Source organism: Elgaria multicarinata, chromosome 7 (genome assembly GCF_023053635.1).
Source record: "Elgaria multicarinata webbii isolate HBS135686 ecotype San Diego chromosome 7, rElgMul1.1.pri, whole genome shotgun sequence".
Taxonomy (NCBI): Eukaryota; Metazoa; Chordata; class Lepidosauria; order Squamata; family Anguidae; genus Elgaria; species Elgaria multicarinata.
Window position 1 is genome coordinate 2,331,561 of NC_086177.1, and position 12,032 is coordinate 2,343,592.

Genomic DNA, 12,032 nt, shown 5'->3' on the forward strand with positions numbered 1-12,032 from the left:
GAGGATCTCAAGATCATCTCTTTTTGTTTTTAATTTTCAACCCTTACAGCTTTAAGGTACCAGTCATGAGGGTGGTTTAAGTTAAGATTACAAAGGGTTCCATTTAGGCATCAGAGTTCAGTGTAGGGTCTTGCCTGTTGCCCTGCAGAATACATTAAGGAAAATGTGCTCCTACAACCTGTGAAACCCTAAACAGGCCTCCACATTGTTTGTCTGTTGTATTCTCCACCTTTCCAACCAGGAAGCGTCGCTCAAGGCAGCTACTTTCAAAGTAGGTTCAAAGTTCTGCTTTGAGTAGGACAGGAGCTCCCAGTCTTGTGTCTCCACAATTTTTGGTGCAAAGATTTGCTTTGTGATACCACATCTCTCTTCCTGTCAAATCAGTGATACCATTTAATGCTCCTTGGCCAGAGAAAGGCAAGAGAATGAAGATAAATCCTTCTAGAGATGGATAGATAAGGTCGGAGGGGAGAGGCTGACAAAGCTAATGACAACGTTGTGCTAATATTCTCATAACATTCACCCATTGTGATGTTCAGAAAATGTGTTTTCATTAGAAAAAGTGAAATCTAGTAGCCTAAAGACTCTGCACCCAATATGTTGGACCTTGGATTTGTCCTTGGAGATCACCTGTGCTGCTGTGGCACAGGCAGTCAATGATGATGATGATGATGATGATGATGTAGGGCCAACTCACCCAAAATACTACCCTAAGAAGGACCCTACGTAGCTTAGGGCACCAAAATAGGCAAAGACACTCCTGAAAGGTATAGTCTGTACATCCCAGTGTCTGTTCTTCCTGAAAATTTTAAAGGGACACTCAAGAGACTTTTTCTTCCCCTCCTTAATGACCTGGATGTTTTACAGCTGGCTAGCTGCCAACCATTGTTGACAAGCCTATCTCTGCCAGTTTTGTGGGATGAAGTCAAAGGAAGGTGAAGAAGTTCAGTAAAAAACCCAAAGAGACAACTGGAGATGTCATTTTGGTGCAAAATATTAACCAAGTTCAGTTCAAGCCACTGTATAATTTCTGGATTGGAGCAACTTTGTGTGCCTTCAGAAAATTGCTAATGGCCTATGAGAAATTTAATTTACAAAACCAAGGTGCTTTTGAGCCCAAATACCTGCCCATGAAGGAAACTACTTGCTGTGTCTCTCTATGACTGCCTCTGGTCTTGGGCAATTTTTTTCAGTACTCTCAATGCAGAGGAGTAGGAGAATTAGCCCCTGGAGAAAACGTTCCATAAACAGGGCACCACAACAAAGGAAGCCCCCTCTCTTGCAGCCACCCACCGAACTTCATTGGGTGAGCACATGCAGAGGAAGGCCTCCAAAGGTAAGACTAAGTATCTGGAGATACCCATCAAAGGAGATAGTCCTTGAGGTAACCTGGCCCAAGCTGTTTAGGGTTTTAAAAGTCAACACCAACACTTTGAATGGGGCCTAGAAATAAGCTGGAAGCCAGTGCACTGATTAACCCTCTTCAAAAGTAGCCCCATCTAGTGTGCATTACACTAATCCAAGCAGGAGTTTACCAGATACTAGCTGCAACCAGATAGGGTTGAAACTAGTAGATTAGCCTAAACTGATAAAAGCCGTTTCTGGCCGCTAAGGCCACCTGTGCTTCAAGTGATAATGATGGATCCAGGAGCACAATCAAATTGTGCACCCAATCCTTCAGAAGAACCACCCACTATCAGTACTCCAGCTTCTCTGGATTGAACTTCAGTTTATTGGCCCTCATCCAATCCATTACCCTGCTTCAGGACATCCACCTGGATTAGATCAAAAGGAGAAGTAGAGCCGAGTGTTGTTTACATACTAATGACACTTCAGCTTGCATCACCCAATTACCTCCCCCAGCAGTTTCATGAAGATGTAAAAAAAACATGAGGAATAAAATTGATCCCAGCGGAACCCCATAACATAAAAGCCACAGAACAGCAATCCCCCAGCACCACCTCCCAGAACTGGCCAACCAGGTAGGAACAGAACTACTGTAAAACAGTGCCCCCATCTCAGACAACTGATCTAGAAGGATAACATGTTCAGTGGTACCCAAAACTGCTGAGAGGTCCAAGAGAATTACAACAAGGTTGCCTCTCTTTCAGCAAAGGTCACTCCACAAAGCGACCAAGGCAGTTGCCTTCCCAAAACTGAGCCTGAAGCCAACCTGAAAAGAATTGAGACATCATCCAAGACTGGCTGGAGTTGGGCAGCAGCCACTCGTTCAAGTACCTTGCGCAAGAAGACATGATAGCAACTGGCCTGCAGTGGCCCTCCACTCCTGGGCCTAGGTTAGGCTTCTTCAGGAGAGTCACGATTGCAGCTTCTTTCACAAAGGCTAGTACCACTCCCTCTCTCAAGGAGTAATTTATAACCTCCTGGACCCAGCCAGCCATCCCATCATTAGCTCTAAGAAATCAAGACGGGCAAGGGTCAAGCATGTAAGTGGTGATTCAAACTTATCCAAACAACTTGGCATCCTTGGGACCTCAGCAACTGGAAGTCATCCAATACAACTAGATCAGATGGCACTCTGACTGCCTCTACTAATGTTATGTGCTCCTGTTCTGTAAATAGTGGTTTTCATTTAAGAAGCAACAGTTTTATTAAACAAGGCTTTTCTGAAAATTTGGAAACACTGTTAGATAATGATTTGGAAAAAGAGGAATGATTCAGTTAGGATGCAATCCTATGCATGTTTAAAGAAAAAAAAGTCCTACAACTCCCAGAATTCCCCAGCCAGAATGGATAGCTGAGGAATTCTGGGAGTTGTAGGACTTTTTTCTGTCTCAATTTACAAGGATTGTGCCCTTAATGAATGAAAACACTCAGAACAAGACTAAAGGTGATAAAACAATACAACAATTCTTGGACTACTCTTAGCTCTATAGACTAGAACAATCTGCTCCACATAATGCAAAATAACACTTAACACCCTTACCAATTCCTCAAATTTGTTCAATCCTATGCATGTTTACTCAGAAGTAAGTCCCACTGTGTTCAACAGGGCTTACTCCTAGGTAAGTGTGTTTCGCATTGCACACTTAGTTTCCTGTTATGGTGTATCTTGAAGATACAGCAGTGTAGATTCTTCTGCGCTGGTGTATCTTGTTAGAAGGATGTCTTTACCTCTGACTGGCTGAGATGGAAAAACACTGACAAAGGGATAAGCCTAAGCAGCTATGTCATATATTCAATGTTAGATGGGGCATTGTCAGTTTCTAACCATACCTGCAAACGGAACATTGGTACTCAGGGCTGGCGCTTCCATAGAGGCCAGTTAGGCGGCCGCCTAGAGCGCCACAGTGGTAAGGGGGCGCTGAACGGCGCGCCCGGAAGTCGCCCTCCCACTCCCAGAGCCGCTCTGGCCGAGTGAGGGCAGCTTCCGGGCGTTCCGTTCCGAAGCCTTCCGCCCCGCCCCAGCGTCCCTGGCTTGGCTTCAGCTGGACATCCGCCCAGCAGCTGAAGCCAACCCGGGACACTGGGGGGCGGGGGCGGGCGGCTCCACGTTCTGACTTCCGGAGCGTGCCAGACATCAGAACGTGGAGCTGTCTGACCGCCCTTCCCCAGCTTCCCGGACGGAAGTGGAGCAGCCCGCCTGCCCACCTACCCACCCACCCCACCGCAGCGTCCCGCCAAGCCAGGAGGACTTTGGGAGAGGGACAGGTAAGTAACCTGTCTCTGCCTACCTGGAGTGGTGGGGGATACGGTGGGGTGGGAGGAGGTGAAAGCAGGCCTAGGGCGCAAAGAAGCCTGGCAAAAAGCAGGGACTCACGTGACTGAGTTTTAAGCCCTCTATCAGTCTGAAGCTCCTCCTAGCCAGTTCCGTCCATGGCTAAAGCTCAGAAATTGAGGAAGAAAACCTCTCTTTGTATCACAGGTAAGGAAGAACCACAGAGGAACAGATAACTTGTTAGTAAGTACTTAGAAATCAATCTGAGAGTACAAATTTTGAGGATCCTTAGGCAAAGGTCTAGCCAGCTAAGTGCAGAGACAAGTGGCCTGATTACTTATACAAATAGACTCGGTGGTGTTTCAGGGTGTGGTTGGGATGCCTTCCACACACTAGCCCAGAAGGAACCTTCTCGGTAAGTACCAATGTTCCATTCTCCAGGTTGGTGTGAGGAAGGCATCCCACAATGGGACATGCTAAAGCTAAAGACCCTTTTTTGGGTGGGAAAATCTTAGGCTGAGTCTATTGTAGTGCTACTACCTGCTGGAGGACTCTCCTGCCAAAGGAGGCATCTGCAGAGGCATATGTGTCGATTTTGTAACGTCTTTAATAATAATAATAATAATAATAATAATAATAATAATAATAATAATTTTATTTATTTATTACCCGCCTCTCCTTTTGGATCGAGGCGGGGAACAACATTAGAACAGGAATCAATACATCTTATGAAGAAATTAGGACTTGTCCAGGTGGCCGCCTTGCAGATTTCTGCCAGAGGGGCATTAGCACTTAAGGCAGCTGATGTGGCTGCTGCTCTAGTGGAGTGAGCTGTGACTCCTAATGGCTTGGGGAGGCATGGAGACTCATAGGCCGAAAAAATACATGCTTAAACCACCTAGCTAGGGTAGATCTGGTAAGTTTCTTGCCCATAGCTACAGGGTGAAAAGAAACAAACACTGAAGCAGATTATCGAACCGGCTCTGTCCTTCTTAGGTAAACTTTAATGGCTCTGCGAACATCCAACTTGTGCCAGGCCTTCTCCTGTGGATGAGAAGAGTTAGGACAGAAAGATGGCAGAATAAGCTCCTGTGACTTATGGAATAGCACGTTGACCTTAGGGATAAAGGTCAGGTCTATTCGAAGGACGACGAAATCCCTAAGGAAGGTGATGAGGCCTTTTCTGATTGAGATGGCAGATAATTCTGAGATTCTGCGAGCAGTTATGGCCACAAGGAAAAGAGCTTCCTGTGACAGAATGCATAGCAGGATAGAGGCAATTGGTTCAAAGGGAGGTTTAGTCAATGCAGAAACTACAACTTGTAGGCTCTGCTGTGGCACCCGGGCTGTGGAATTAGCTCCCTAAGGAGGTTCGCTTGGCACCTACATGATATGCTTTTAGACGCCAGGTGAAGGCCTTTTTATTCTCCCAGCATTTTATCAGTCTATAAATAAATTTTAACTTGGTGCTTTAAATTTGTAATTTTGCATTGCTGCTGTTTTTATCTGGTTGAGCTTTTATATTGTATTTTATAGTATGGTTTTATACTGTTGTTTTATACTTTGAATGTTTTGAATTTTTGTGAACTGCCCAGAGAGCTCCGGCTATTGGGCGGTATAGAAATGTAATAAATAAATAAATAAATAAATAAATAAATAAATAAAAGGCTTCCAGGAAGGAGTCCTATGGACTATAGGAGGGTTCTTGAATGCTGTTCCTCAGAGAAATATTTTGATGTGAGGGTGTGAACTTAGTGGCTGCCTACCGGGCTTGGAAAGGACTGATGACAGGGCTGATGTTTGTCTGCACAGGGTACCTGGTTTCAAACCCATCTGGAGGCCTTCTTGGAGAAAGGCTAGGAGTTCCTTGACACCTGTTGCCTGTGGATTAAGTTTCTCCCTTTCACTCCACCTGCAGAAGGACTTCCAGGTTGTTTCTTAGATTCTGGTGATGGAGTCCTTGCAGGATGCCAGCAGGGTGCATATGACATCCTCAGAATAACCCAGAGTTAAGTAGATGGACCTTTCAGCAGCCAGTAATTCACTGCTAGGGCTAGGATCTTGGAGAACCAGGGGCATCGCAGAAGAAGGGGGTACTAGGACTACAGTCGCTTGTTCCTTTCTGATGTTCTGCAGAACTCTCACTTGGAAGGAGATGGGAGGGAATGCGAAGAGCCTCTTTCAGCCAGTTGATGTATAGTGCATCTATTCCTTCAGCTCTATAAGTCTGAAATCTAGTGAGATCTTGGTAGCTTGTGGTTGTGCCTGGGTGCAAATAGGTCCAGCGTTAGTGGGCCAAAGCATTGTATGATTTCCTGGAAGACTGTTGGATGTAGGCTCTTTTCCCCTGGGTCTATTTGTTGCCAACTCAGATGGTCTGCTGTATGGAACAGGGTCCCTTTGATGTGTTGGGCTGATATGGAGGCTAAGTTCCGTTCGGCCCAAAATAGCATGCACTAGGCCTCTAGGTGTAGGGAGCAGGATTTGGAACCACCTTGACGTGTTATGTGGGCTCGCATTATTGTTGTCTGCTCTGACTAGGATATGAGAATGTCGCAGATAGCGTGAGAATGTTTTTAGACCCAGGTAGACTGCTCTGAGCTCCAGCCAGTTGATGCTGTGGCGTTTTTCCTCTGCATTCCATTTTCCTTGACCAGGAGAGATTTGCAGTGGGCTCCGTACCCTTCGAGGACAGTACCTGTCATCAATATGATCCTCTTTGGCTCTTGGAAGGGGCTGCCCACCTGAAGATTTTGGAGGACTTACCACCACCTGAGGGAGTCTCTGATGTGAAGATGTATGGGGAGGTGATCTCTAATGCTATTTGAGCTTAAAGGGGTAATAGGAACCACTGGAGGGAGCAAGAGTACACTCCATATTACAGGAGAATGCTGAGACATGAGATCAACAAACCCAGAAAAAGTGCAGGGTCCATTAAGTCGGTTACTCTTTGACAATGAATTGCCATCAAACCATTCTGGGGCTTGACTATTCTCTCTGGGGAGAGGAATATGAACCCTTTGGAGGTGTCGATGAGTGCCACAAATGAGGGAGGCCCTAGGTGGGTGTGAGGTGGCCTTTTTTGTTTGTTTTTGTCCCTTTCTTCTTTTTGTTTTCTGTTTATACAAAGTCATGTCTTTCTAGGTATTCGACAGTTGTCTGGAGATCCTGCCAGGCTTTCTGACTAGAAACAGACCAGATAAGAAGGTTGTCCAAATACGGATAAATATGCACACCTTTTAGTCAGAGGTGAGCTATTAATGACACCGTGATCTTGGTGAAGATGCGAGGTGCCAAGAATAAGCCATTTGGAAGCGCTTTGTACCAGTTTTGCTAGGTGAAGTGTAGGAATTTTCTGTGAAGCGGTGAGATGGTATGCACATATGCCTCTGTGAGGTCTATCGATGTCAAATATTCTGTTTTGTAGAGGACCTCCTTGATGGTTTGGAGTATCCCCATATGGAAGTTTTGGTATCTGACAAACCTGTTCAGGTGTTTGAGGTCTGGTATCAGTCTCCAGCCTTTGCCATTTTTGACAACCAGAAAGAAGATGGAATAAATTCCTTCGTATTTTTCATTAGATGGTACTGGTTTTTGCACTCCTATTTGAAGTAGATGCTGTATTGCGGTAGATATGATGTGATTCTTGGTGGCCAGCGATTGTCTGTGGAATGTTCACATGATGGGAGGAAATGCTGAAGTCTCCCTCCAATGATGGATTCCCTAGTGTCAGAACTGTTGCTCTCCAGACCTGGAGGTCTGGAAAGTAGGAGGAAGTTTGGTAGAAGAGCTAGAGGTGGCGGCGCTTCTTGGCTGAAAACTGGATCTGGACCATGTTGGTTTAGGGAACCTGTAGCTTTTGGGATCGAAAGGAAGATTGGTTAGTGATCCAGAAAGAGCAAAAGGTCACATAACACCAGGCAAGGTTATTATTATTATTTCATTCTTCTCGCTGAAAAGATGAAGGTATAACTTTTTTCTTATCCTTAGTTTCTATGAGCACATATTTTAAGGCTTTTTCTCAAAAAAGATGGGCACCCATGAAGGGCAGAGTCACAAGATTCCCCCTTGAGGGAAGATCAACATTCCAGTGCTTGAGCCAAATAGAACTTCTGGCCACATTAGTAGCTGCTATGGAGGTGGCTGAAAACTGGAGAGCATCTTGTGTGGCATCAGCCAGGAAGGCAAAAGATTTAGAGAATCTGATCAGTCCTTTTATATAAAGTGGTCTGATCTAATTCCTTATTGTTTATTATGTCTTCTAGCCATAAGAGGGAAGCTCTAGCAAAAATAAAACGATACTGTTGAGGCCTTTAAAGTGAATGCTGAAGCTTCATGTGCCTTTTTAAAAATCTGTATCCGATTTCCTTTCTCCACGGTGTTTTAGGGGAATGTCTTGGATTTTGTTAGCACAACCTCTGGTTGTGGAGTGTGAGACTGGAGAGTCATCTTCAGAACCTGCTGAGTGCAGACAAAATAGATTGGGCTATTTTGATTTTGAAGCCTTATTTTTGTTTTTGTTTTCTAAGTGCAGATGAGGAGAGCAGGAAGACTTGGAATTGTGCAAGCTTCTGGTGCATTTTTCAGAACAGCTTGATCTCAAGGCTTGCTTATCTAATAAGCGACCAGATTGTCCAGTACTTTCTTAGTGATATGTGTGAAGACTGATTTATCTATTTGAGCCATGCTTGAGATAGGCGTTTGGGCTATCTCACTGTTCTCTGACTGAGCAATGGAGGAGGTGGAGGTGGCTTCCCTTTGCAAGTCAAAATCGAAACTGCAACTTAAAATGGCCGCCTGCTCTGTTTGGCAGGGAAACCTCCATGAGAGGGGGGGGAATGATTTGATCGCACTCTTGATGTTGTTGGAGCATCTGGCTGTTCGATTGCTTCCTCCCCCTGCTCGGAGTGGAGAGGGTGGCGTGCTTGCCCCCCCCCCCCAATCTCGGCCACTTCTTTTGAGGCCAGGATCACACCATTCCTGGTGTCTTAAGAGACTCAGCAAGGGGCCGTAGCCTCCGATCTCTTTGATCCTACATGGCTGGAAGACTCAGTAGGCAGCCGAAGCCAAGCCAGCAAACTGGTTCTCTCCCTGATCTTCCTGGTAGATCGTCCTTTTGTCTGCTGATGGCTCCTTAATGACTCTCACATGAGTCATCGTTTTTCTTTTCTTTTCAGGCCTTGAAATGGTTCTCTTTGCTGGAGGGGTCATGGAGAATGACAGGCAAGCGGCAGAGAAAAAGAAGCAGAAAATAAACTTTCCCCTCCCTTTTTGGTAAGAGAAGGTGAAAAATAAAGGCTGGTTGTAAGAAAGAAGATCAGAAAGGTAAGGAGGTTTTTTTTAACAATCTTAGAAATAGAGATAGGTGTAGGCTTGAGATAGGAGGAGATGAGAATTAGCTCTGTCCTGGGCGAAAAGCAGGGACGAACTGGCTAGCAGGCGCTTCGAGGGCTTAAAACTCAGTCACGTGAGTCCCTGCTTTTCCTGGGCGATAGGGGGAGGTAACCCATTGCGGGATGCCTTCCGCACACCAACCTGGAGAATGGGTCTATGCCCCAAAGCAGGGAAAAGAGATGGTAAGCCTGTCTCACACATAGGGTGGTTTCTCTCTGGAACATTGTACACCACTTGCAAGGTGCCATGAATAAAAGTATTCCTTTTTGTGTCAAACACAAAAACAAACCAGGGTCGGGGGGGGGGGGGGAGGAGCGGGGCCATTCTCCCTGCTTTTTTTTTTTTTTACTGAGCCCTATCTGTGGAGCTCCGCAGATTCATATAGTGGGGAAAACGTCTCCTCCATCTGGCTGCCTGTTCCTCCACATTTGTTTAAATTCAATAAGCTCTATATACGGAGTTCCGCAGATTCCTATACTTAAAAATAAAAATGGGGGGGAAGGAACGAGGCAGCCAGAGGAGGACGCAAGAGGGAGTGCAGACCGATCAGCATTGGAGGTTGCCCGGCCCTCCCCATCCACCCTCATTTATTATTTGTTTCTGCGGAGCTCCACAGATATAGATCATAAAATTAAAAATAAAGGGGTGGGGAGGAATGGCACTGTTCCTCTACTCTCTCCCCCTCCCTGTTTTTATGGGTTTGTTTTTTAAAACTTTTTTAGAGCCGCGGAGCCGCCTCCGCTGCCAAAAAAGTCAGGGTAAATGCCCAACTTTTTGGGAGCGGAGTTTCCAGGGTTTGCCCCTGGATGGCGTCACATTTGCAACTACATCATGTGTCCTAAAACAAGAAAGTGCGCATTTACAGCAGTGTAAACAAGCACATAGACATGCCCCTGGTGTTTGTTTGACTGCTAATTTAAAAAAACACCCTTTTATTTTTAAAATTAGGAGGAGCAGGGAACCTTCTGGGCACCAAGGGAGACGTCTGCAGACACGTGGCCCATGGGCATCATGTTTGGGACCCCAGACCTGAAGGGACAACCACTGCAGGCTGCACAAAGGTACGAAGCTTGCATTTGATAAAACCGCGGGAGGACTTTACCTTCTGTTCAAAGGCTCCAAGCCTGACTGGAGAAGCACTGAGGCCTGATAAAGAGCAGGGTGTCCTACTCGGAAGCTGGCTTGTCCCTTAAGCAGTAGCCGAGGTTTGCCCATCAGTTTTTATTTTATTGTGCAATTAAGAGTGCTTTCCTTACCTTGAGTTAACAGCAGCTAGATGAGGACAGGATTCTTACTAAACCCTTTAATACCAGTATGACTTCTACATTACAAGAACAAAGTGAACGTACACTGACAAAGTTATGCTGCTGTCTTATGTGACAAACCTAATGGACAGTTCTGGGGGCATGATGGGGAAAGGTCAGAAATGTGTCTGGCCTCATCCAGATCTTTTCTCCCTCCAGGGTAAAGCCCTTCCTTTCTCATCTGTATAAAGTTTGAAATAGAAAAAGGAGCAGTCTGTAAGTAACTACAGACCTATGGAATCAGTTACCTAGGGAGGCTGTGGGCTCTCCCACACTAGGGGCATTCAAGAGGCAGCTGGACAACCATCTGTCAGAGAAGCTTTAGGGTGGATTCCTACATTGAGCAGGGGGTTGGACTCGATGGCCTTGCAGGTCCCTTCCAACGCTGCTATTCTATGATTCTATAACTGTTGCTCCTGCAAATATCTCTAGTGAGGCATCCACAATATGTGAACATTGTGTATTCACTTCCTCCTTATGCAGTAGTATCTTCTCCCACACAGGACAGGTATGCACTATACAGAAAAAGGGAGTAGCTGTGAGCTCCTGCTATGAACGAGTAAAAACAATGTTCTTATTAGTCCTTGGTTAGGCAACACCAGCTGTTCCATTCCAGCCATTGCTACTGAAGAGCTGGCCAAATCTTCATGAATCTTGTTGCCTTACAGCCTATCAACACAGAGCAAAATAAGGAGAAACTGCAGGTAGGGATGCAGCTCGCAAGATCACCACAGCCAGGTCATCACTGTGGATTCTCTTGTTGTCCAAACCTGGCAAAGGTGGCTTGTTGGGGTGGTTAACAAGCAAGCCACCTTTGCTGGGCTCAGATGACTCACGCTGTTGCATCTGGTGAGGGTAAGTATGCAAATCAGTCAGCACACAACTGGCATGTGCAAACTGGCACTATAACTTGTCAACCACTCTGTGATTGAAGGTATCAGCATAGATGGGGGCTGCATGACTTGTCATGTCATGTGAACCCAGCCAGGGTAGCTTGTTGAAATAGTTAACAAATCACCCCACATTCCTAAAACAACCAATGGGTTCTGGGTTCTGGGTGGCTTGTTACTCATGGCAACGAAGTGCCCTAGCTGGGTTCACACAACCCAACCAGCCATGCTGCCAAGGGTAATTATGCAGGTCTCCCCCAGAACACAGGGGTGGGAATAAAATAAACTACCGTGGTTCATTTCCTTTCTATAATTGGGTGAACCAAGCCAAAGGCATGGTTCTTATTTAACAAGAAGCCATTGTAGGTGAATTTCCACATGGGGAATTTTCATCATGGTGACCGTCATTTGGGATATTTGGGCATGCAGGAGCGTGTCATACCTTCTTATTAAGTATGAACCTGGTGAGGTGGTTGACAAGCAACCCAGAAACCATGGGGTGTTTTAGGTTTACAGGTGTTTTCTTGAGATCTAGTTCGGACGACAGAACCACCCACAGTGGATTGTCACCCTTGTTTGTTTCAGAGTGGCTTGTTGTGTTGGCCAAACCCGGCACAATGGCTTAAGCGTGGGTTGTTAACCATGCATAAGCCATCCTGAAAATGCATGGCTTGTTGTTGGATTTGTCAGGGTAGCTTGTTTTCAGAGGGGCTTGTCATGATGTGTGTACCCAGCAGGATGGCTTGTGCATGGCTTGTTTGAAAG

General features: G+C 45.8%; 1 protein-coding gene across 3 annotated transcripts in view; it reads right to left on the bottom strand.

The window, feature by feature from the left end:
• RELL2 (RELT like 2) overlaps positions 1-12,032 on the bottom strand; it is a 47,675-nt gene that overhangs the window by 1,671 nt on the left and 33,972 nt on the right. The window contains exon 8 of one of the 3 annotated variants that reach the window (XM_063130054.1): positions 7,461-7,535. The exons of the other annotated variants lie outside the window; for them this stretch is intronic. The gene's annotated coding sequence lies outside the window, so the exon portion shown is untranslated. Of the gene's footprint in view, positions 1-7,460; positions 7,536-12,032 lie in introns of those variants that run through there. 3 annotated transcript variants of the gene reach the window in all.